General features: G+C 47.8%; 1 long non-coding RNA gene across 2 annotated transcripts; it reads right to left on the bottom strand.

Annotated features, from left to right (window-relative positions):
- Positions 1-295: 295 nt before the first annotated feature.
- On the bottom strand, positions 296-8,638 carry LOC135189879 (uncharacterized). 2 transcript variants are annotated; one of them, XR_010308346.1, is made up of 5 exons: positions 8,599-8,634; positions 6,338-6,471; positions 3,938-4,026; positions 3,680-3,770; positions 296-545 (listed from the first exon to the last, which is right to left on the bottom strand). It is a non-coding gene; the product is annotated as an uncharacterized LOC135189879 (long non-coding RNA). The 2 variants fall into 2 exon arrangements; XR_010308345.1 differs by lacking the exon at positions 6,338-6,471 and having other exon boundaries at positions 8,599-8,638.
- Between the last annotated feature and the right edge of the window lie 208 nt (positions 8,639-8,846).

Here is an 8,846-nt window from a genome sequence, read left to right as displayed (position 1 = left end):
CAGCCAGTCACACTCATTCATGATGAATATGACAAACTCCTCCAGTCTCCATTTTTGGTGCTATTTATCCACTGTGCCTCTACAAACTATCACATTGACATTAGTTTAACTGCTCATAGGAGTGAAAATGTTGCCTCTTGATTTGTATCAGACGTGCAGAAGATGGTCCTAGCATTTCATCCCTCTCCTCATTTTGTAACAGTGTCTGCATGCTGGAGAGGGAAGGCTGAATGTGAAAGACTGCACTACCAGGCTGGTGAAAGCTTGGAGCAGACGTAGCTGCAGGCTGAAGGCACAGGCAGGCACTTGTGTCAAGCTCTACTGCCTCTGGTGTGTGTGAGCAACCAGAAGCACCAGCACAGGCCTTGGGTTTGCCCACAGCAACCCACTTCACACCGAGAATGTGCAGGTGCAGCGGGGCTGATGTGCCACAGAAGGGCTGTGCACGTTCTCCAAAGCTGCCCCGTGTCAGTGGGCTGGACACGGTTGGCCTCTGGAGAGCAGAACTTGAACAAACAACAGCTGAGACTGGGAAGGCAACAAGTCTGGAAGAAAAGCAAAAGCAAGGTTGGAGACACACAACCTTCATGTGCCAGACCTTGCCACAGCCCAAGCAAGGGCCCACTAAAAAATCTGCTCCCAGCCCTGCCTCAGCAAGGCAGCCACGCGAAGAGAGGAGATTGTTAGGAGCTTTTAGAAGGAAATACAACACCTTAATAATGCCTCCCATGCTGCGGGACGTACCCCAGGGCTGACAGTGACATTTGACAGCTCTGCTGTCAGTTGTCTTCCTGGCACAGACGTGTCTGTTCACACTGGAAAGGGCTTTTCTGGTTCCTCTTCCTCTGTTTGGCAAAAATAATTTTTTTTAGTGTACTTTTCGAGTTTGAGAGAATTGCAGCATTGATCTGGAGAGCTGAGCTGCTGTGGGGTGGATACGGGACTATGGTTTGTGCAGAGCCTTGCTGGGTTTCAGACTCCATATCCCATATGTGATGGAAGGTTTGGGACTTTTCATTGCACGTTCACACAGGAATAGTCTCCTGGGGGCAACCATAGCAAGCAACAGCAAACAGGCAGGGGAAGAGTCCCATTTTTATCAGCAGCAGTCTGGCCTGTAATTCTCTGCCCGATGTACAGCACCTTGGGAAAAATGGAAGTCTGGCTTCCAGGAGACTTATTCTACCCTCTGTAGCTGCCTTTTGAACTGGAATCACTTGCAGTCCCTCCCAAGATACAATAATTTAAGAGAGACCCCAGGCGAGCACACACTGACATCTTCCAGCTTACCCCTCCAGCTTGCTCCCGAAGTCATTGGTTTCCTGTGCAGCGTCACAGAGCTGTGCTGGGCACACAGGTGAGCTGTGCTGGGCACACAGGTGAGCTGTGCTGGGCACACAGGTGAGCTGTGCTGGGCACACAGGTGAGCTGTGCTGGGCACACAGGTGAGCTGTGCTGGGCACACAGGTGAGCTGTGCTGGGCAGTGCCCCACAGCTGCACTGCTGGCTCAATTTTGGCAGAGAATGATCTCTCTGCGAGTTGTTGCTTTGCTCATAAGCAGATCACCTCTACCAAAGGAGCTGTGTCTGTTCGTTAACCACAAAGCCTGTGATGTTTTGGCCGACGGTGCTCAGAAACCTGGCCCCTTTGTCAAAGCATTTCAGCGCAGCTCAGCACAGGAGGGGCGCACGGATCCCCGCCGCTTACCTGACCAGGCTGGGTTAGCAGAGAAGGAAAAGCCATGCAAAAGGGACTGTGCTGAAGAGGTCAGGCAAAGCTGAGCACAGTTATTTGGGGTTTGGTTCTGCAGACTAATAAAGTTCAGAGGTGAAGGTCAAGGTCACCAAACATCCTGACCAGGTTGTCCTTTTGGATGGAGAGGTTGCAGCAGAGCTAAAGTCCCACCCACACAACTCAGGGCTATGCTTAGAAATTCAGAAGAAAATGTGGCTGTAAACCAGTGATTTACCCCCAAAGAAGTGTGCTTTGTTCATCTTGGTAAATCTCGGGGGAAGAAACAATGCACAAATCGAAACGCAGGAGTCAGTTTTGCCTTCACACCAGGGTTGTTTGCTTTTCAGCTGGAAATGTAACCAAAGATGTAAGGCTATGTAAAACAAAAGCTTCTGCAAATCATCTTGCTCAGCTCCCCATTTTGTGCCTCAGATCCCCATCACAGGGAAATTTTCCATTAAGTAGCTGCTGGAGACAACCCTTCTTTTTCAGACAGTATTTGTGCAACATCCAGCCATCTGAAATCCTGCATGTGCCCCACTCACAGGAAACTTAGGCTTAAGATCCTTGGAAGTACTGAGAAGAATGGAACTGGAATATCCAGGACAGACTTTAAGCCTGGCTTGAAAATGCAAAATGGCTGCTGAAGGTTGCACTGTGGTCACCCAGGGAGTCTCTGTGGATGCTTGTTCACTGACCCAGGCTCTGGATCAAAGTAACTTTGAAAACCCAAACTCTATTTGAATTTGAAACCTTCCTCTGCTGCAAGGCAGACGTTTTTCAAGAGCTGTCCCTTTTTGCATGGGAAAATGTTGCTATTAGAAAAGCTTTGGTTAGAAAAGGCATACCAAGAGGGCTTCTGGGCTTGCAAAATCTCCTCAGCTGAATTGCTTCAAAAGCAGAAGCTGAGCCAGCTTGTCACAAGACACTACATCTCTGCACCCTGCTGCTCAGATTCCAAACAGGTTGTAAAATAGTTGGTGAGGCTCCAGCTGGTGTTTCCAGTACAAAGTTTGTTGTCCACACAGTCCTGATGCACCAGGAGTCCCCTGATTTGTTTCACCAAGCAGTGGCTACCCCAGGATGTACCAGCAAGTCGTGAGAGAGGTGTGAAACACCGAGCACTCCCCATATCCATCTCTCTAGGTCTGCCTGGTCTCTGGTGAGCAGCAGACACAAGGCTGCTATGGATCGGGTTTGATGCTGCTGCTAGCATCCTCCTGAGACAAGCTGGAGCTGTTTTGTCTGCCCAGTGTGGTGCAGCCAAAAAGCAGTGAAGGTGTTGTAGACATGCCCATTACTCATGGCTCTCAGCTTCCTTCAAAACTCAGATGAGAGTCTTCCTTTTTGTTCACAAACCCAGTCCAGAATACCCAATGAAAAAAGCCCAAAGTGAAGCAAGCAACAGAAACCCCAGCAGCTTGCATGAACTTTCCACTTTTCCACAATAAAGCATTCATAAGCAGGGCAGCCAGATACTGCCATCATTAATCATTCATTAGCAGGGTTTTCATTAGTAATAAGCACCAGTGTCACATCAACAGTCCATCTAAATTGAGCTAATTACATTACTTGATGCCACATACTTGATGTGTATAATTTAATTCCCATGGGATAAATCCTTGGCTTACCTCCAAAGCCAGCCAAACAGGCCTGGTGGTCTATTTTCCCCTGGAACAAGAGCAGAGCACCTTGGAGCTGTTTGGTGGCCTGCAGACACTGCAGCATTCCCATGGGGTCTGGTGCACTGGTGCCCCTGCCCCACGTTAGCTTTACACTGTGGCTCCTCAGCCTGACTCTGAGCCCCCAGGGGGAGAGGAGCCACCAGTGACCACACACAAGGGTGTCATTCAGCATGAACACCTCTTCCTTTAATATTGCCCTAAACCTCTGAAAGCTGCTGGAGAAAGGGAAGCAAAATGAGTTGAAATAAGGAACACCTACAGGATGAAGTGAACTCCACAGTGGGTTGTTCAGGTACAAGTCTCTGTCTGCCATCACTGCTTACGAACATCAGAACCCATAACAAATCTGTCTAGAAAAAGAGGGGGAAATGAAATTGTCTTTGAAATAGAGGGAAAATGTTTATCTATATCTGCAGCTGTGCTGCAGGCTGTCAAACTAACATACATATGGAGAATGAAAACCAGAATGCCCTCTAAAGAGGTCACTCAATGGGGAGGACAAATCATATAGCTCTACCTGATACTTTCGCCCCGGTGCAGAGTGCTCTTTGATGCTTCAGTCACAAGGAGAGAGAAGCAGAAGAGGCTTTAGCTGCAGATTAAACTCTGTTGCAGTAACAGTGGGACCAGACCAAAAAAAAAAAAAAAGAAAGAAAGAAAAAGGAAAGAAGTGGTTGGTAAGAGTCCTTACTCTGAGTAATCACTTAAGAGTGGTTACTAAGACCGAAAGTCCTTTGAAGACAAGAGAGTCTCCCCAGAAGGCGGAGGAAACCTCAGGCCAGTGACTGCCCGGCTCAGTGTTATGTTCAGCTGAGGAGAGAGGCTGACAACCCCACTACATCTGCCCGTGGGATTGCTTCATAACAGGTGCACTCTGGGCTCCCCACCTCCAGCAGCAGCCTGAGCAGTACCTTCTCAGCTGCTCCTGGGTCTTACTCAGTGACAGCAAGTGCAGGAGAAGCCCTGGGAACTTTGCAGGGTTGAGCTAAATCTGCAAAGTGCCTACACTTCTCCACAAATATTTCAAACCCCAGAACCTCAGGAGACTCATTCTGCCCTTCAAACTGGCACGTGAAATCCTGTGAGCATGAGGTTCTGAGCAGCAGTGATCCACTGTCCTCAGCAGCCTGCACAGACAGAAGCTGCTGCAGACACCCTCCTGGCCCCACTGGCTGATGACCCAGTTTAGGCAGGCTCATACCTGCTGCATCCCCACACCTCGTGTAGCAGATCAGATGCAGCAGCAGCACTCTGGGAATCGTGCAATTTCTTCTACTCCCTGTCAAATTCCCCCTGGACTTTCAAAGCTGATGCAGTCAGTCTGAGGCATTTTGACTGCATTTGAGACTATTTTTGTGCATGCAAACACATCTGTAAATGCACAGCTAATGGCAGGACCGAGGACATTGGCATTAGCACCAGCTCACCACTGCCTTGCCTGAATATCTGCGGTGAGGGGGAGGTTCTGCATAAACACTCAGGAAAATAAACACAGTAAGCTGAGTGCCAGCATTTGTCTCTGCTTGGCACTAAACGAAACAAGCATGGAAATATGACTGTGATGGAATGTATTATGCAGTCATCTCAAGTGAAATGCAAGAGTTCCCTGGCTATAAAAGTCAAGGGAATTAAAGAACTCAGCGCCCTGAAGGAAAGGGTTTCATCCAGCCAGAGAGGCTTTAGATCCTTGATGCCACAAATTATTTCTTGGGCCCTGTCTTCCACCTTAGAAAATTATGTGAGATGTGAAAATATTGTAAAATGCACCAAAAATTCAGCCTCTCTGGTGATCATGGGTGTCCAGATCTTCTGCATTTGTAGCCTTTACCTTTCTAAGTCATGTGTATCCCCTTCTAAGAACATGGGGCAAAAGGCCCCATGAAACCCACGATGCAGCTCAGACAACCAAGTGAGGTCAGGGTGTAGCAGTGCTTGGCATCAGCTGCGCCACGGCTGAAGCATTTCCAGTTTAAATGGATTGAAACTTTACTGGTATGCAGGTCCTGAAGCCACTGCTGTTGCTCTTTGATTGTGGCTCCTGTAATCCTGAAGAACCATTCCTAGAAGGGGTGTATGTTTTTGTGGAAACCGTGCTCATGGAGAATAGGGGAAGGGAAAAGGCAAGAGGAAGATTTTCTGTTAACAGAGGCTTTTTTCTCTGAGCTGCACTACTAAGCTGAACACCTTCCTTTTAACTTAGATATTGTTTGTACTGCCAGAGAAACCCAAATATATTTCAAGGATCTAAAAAAATCAGACTTGACTTTTTGGATTCAAATAGATGTCTTAATCTTCTGATACAGAGCTGCCCTCTGCTTTACCTGGAGCAAAAGCAGAAAACCTGCATGGACCAGAAACTGCCTCTAAGCATCAGACCTGCAGCCTCCAACCCCACTAAATTAGTTTCTTTTGCTTTCACACATCCCTTCTACACAGTGAAGTATTTAAAGTGATGCCAGAAGCATAACAAAGATGAGCTACCTCAGAAACTCTGGCTACCAATGCTCACCCTGGAGTCACAAGCCTATTGTTTACCTTTTCTTTTGAAGCCTGGGAAAAAAATATATCAAAGTATTCCAGGCTGCCAGAACTTTGCACACACAGACACTGGCATTGTGACAGGAAGCCCAGATGAGAAGAGATGCGTAGGCTTAAATATCACACTCTCCACTCTCTTCTTGGGAGCTTGAAAGCTGGCATGCTTCAAGCTAATGAGCATAGGAATGGTAGCACTGTGCCACCAACCTTCTCCTCCTTCCCTGAACCTGCCTGGGCTGACATCACCTGGTGGTCCTTCACCCAAGGAAGGCTGTGTAGTGCTTGGGCAACAGAAAGCTTGCAGCCACTGCAGACACAGTTGTAACTAGAAGACAGAGACAAGGCAATGATTTTCCATGTCATGCATGCCCTTACTCACCCTCACCACCATGCAGCATTCCTTTAGGAGACTGCCCTGGCACCCTCTAGAACCAGGTGATCCTTTCTCCCATCATTCTGTGAGATTTCCTTTCACTTGGAGAGCATAGTGTCTTTGTATTCCAGTTGTTCCCACTGAGAATCAGTACAACAGCATGGAAAAACAAACTGTTCCAAGATGTTGGTAAGTGCCAACCAAAATTGCAGTGACAGGACATTTTAACACCAAGACCCTCTGTTGGAGCAATGCTTTTGCTCTGGGCTGTGTTTTAACATGCTTCCCCATTGTCCTAGCAGCAGAAACAGGGACTGTGAACATGCAAAGCCCCTAGGGACCAAGCTCCCCTGAGGTTGGTCTCCCCAGTTCTGCAAGGGGACAGTGTTTGCAGATGTTGCTTCTACAAGGCCACTGCACAAATCCTGCAGGTCTGCCCATGAAGCCACAAGCAAGGATTTTGTTGCTATGTAGAGCCCTGGTAAAACCCTGTGTTTCATTTTGACTGGAATCTTGTCAGGTACCCCACAGCTAGTTTAAAGCATGTTTGTTTAGTACCACAAAAGTTATCTTCTTCAGGAGGGTAACCATAAAGGTGTCTGTATGACTTTACCTGCTCTTGCCTTCCCCCACCAGATAAAGCCCACACTGCCGTGGTGTTTGGAGAACAGTTCCCTTTTGCCCTTGGTTTAAAATACTTCTACTGCGCTGCCTTTGAAGTGCAGTGATGCCTGAAACTGCTCCAGTATAGACTCAAAGCCTGCCACCTCTCCTCATCCTGTAACATGCTCCTGGAGTGACACATTGGATCATGGACCCATCCCCTGCTGCTGTTGGTAAAGAAACACTTAGCCACTGAGCACCTACCACAAGCCTACAGTGGCGCTGGCTACTAGAAACTCCCTCAGTGGTTATTCACTCACAAGCATTTGCTCTGGGGATGGCTGATGGCACTCAGCACGAATCAGAGAAGCTTCTGTCCGTACTCCAGCTTCAGCAAAGTGCCTGCTCCATGGTTTTAGGGTCCCCAGAATGTTTTTATCAGCAGACATTACAAAATGGTGTGACCTTCAGAAGGGTTCTGTAACACACCAACGTCTCGGCTCCAGCTGGATGTGACTGCAGTTTGCAACAGCATTGACAAAGATCAAGATCTGATTATTTGCATATTTACCTCTTCCACTTAGAGTTCAGAAAAACTTGTTCCAATGAACCCCAAACCACTGCAACTTCCTCTCCTCACTTTTCCCTGCTTCACTCCCCACTTATTTAACCTGGATGTTTCCATCATGGAAATAGCATGGACAAGCTTCAAACTATGTTATTATACTTAATGTTAGGTTTGTTTGTGGATTTGTGGTTTTTTTTTCCCTCCCAATCTAGAGGTATTTAGCAAAAGCCACAAAAGAATCTTTGAGCAGAAACGGTTAAAAGACCCTTTCCTGGTCCAGGAATTTGTCTGAGCTTGCTGAATTAATAGCTCCCAATGACAGAGCTATAACAAACCCACTTCATTCCCGAGACAACAGGAACTGAGACCAATTCTGGAAACAAATCAAGGATTTTTGTGGGGAACCTCATGTGGTCCTGTAGAGCAAGAAGACTTGTAGGAAATATCTTTGAAATCAGAGTTTAAGAATCACCAGCATCTATAAAAACTGCCTGCAGATGTTGTAAAGGGCCTTTTCTGTTTGGACTGCCAGGAAGGTAAACTGGAAACAGAGGAGCTGTAAAAGGAAGGCACGAAAGGCTGAGCAGCATGAGACAGGTAAAGGAGAGAAGCTGTTGGCTTTACTGTTTGTGTCAGCTGATTATGGAACTCCTGCAGCTGACACTGCAGATATCACAAGTTACCTCCGGGCTTCAGTCATCCTTCTGCACATCTGCCATGCTTTGCCATTTGCCCACACAGACATTTTCAAAGAGTTCCCTTCAGCACCTCCAACCCTCCCCAAAACCTCAGGCTGCTTGGTTAGAACAGCATTCTAAGCTCTTCTCAAATCCTTGCACTGCTTCATGACTTTCTCTGAGGGTTTTTTGGCCTCCTCACTCCTATTTACTTCTCTATACTTGGTAAAGTCTTTGCATTTATTTTTGAGATGTATCAAGAGAGCAGAAAGAAGAAGCTAAACATAGAGGAGCTCAGCCAGCACTCATGGGTGATGCTAGAGTGACCATCAACTCTCTTCCTACCTAACAGTGGGGCCACCAAGCCTCTTGGCCTCTCTCCCCTTCCCATTCACCTGATGCACACCATGGGCACTCACCAGTGATGACAGGAGAAGGATCCCTCTGCCCAGTTGAGCACAGCTTGGGGCTTCTGCCTTTCCTGGGGTGGATTAAAAAGGGGAGTGGGCAGGGAGGGCAAAGTGGTCACACCTGGGGTGGGAGGAGACTCCAAGAGAAACAAGGTGCTCTAGGATTTGGGGGTGGGGGGAAAGGGGAAAATGCGGTGTGGGGTGAGAAAGGGGAGGTGGTGCTGGCCGGAGCAGCTCTGGCAGGGGAGCTGGACTAG

This window comes from Pogoniulus pusillus, chromosome 34 (genome assembly GCF_015220805.1).
Source record: "Pogoniulus pusillus isolate bPogPus1 chromosome 34, bPogPus1.pri, whole genome shotgun sequence".
In the NCBI taxonomy this organism is placed as follows: domain Eukaryota; kingdom Metazoa; phylum Chordata; class Aves; order Piciformes; family Lybiidae; genus Pogoniulus; species Pogoniulus pusillus.
The sequence above is the reverse complement of the archived record's forward strand: the minus strand, read 5'-3'. Positions and strand labels throughout refer to the sequence as shown.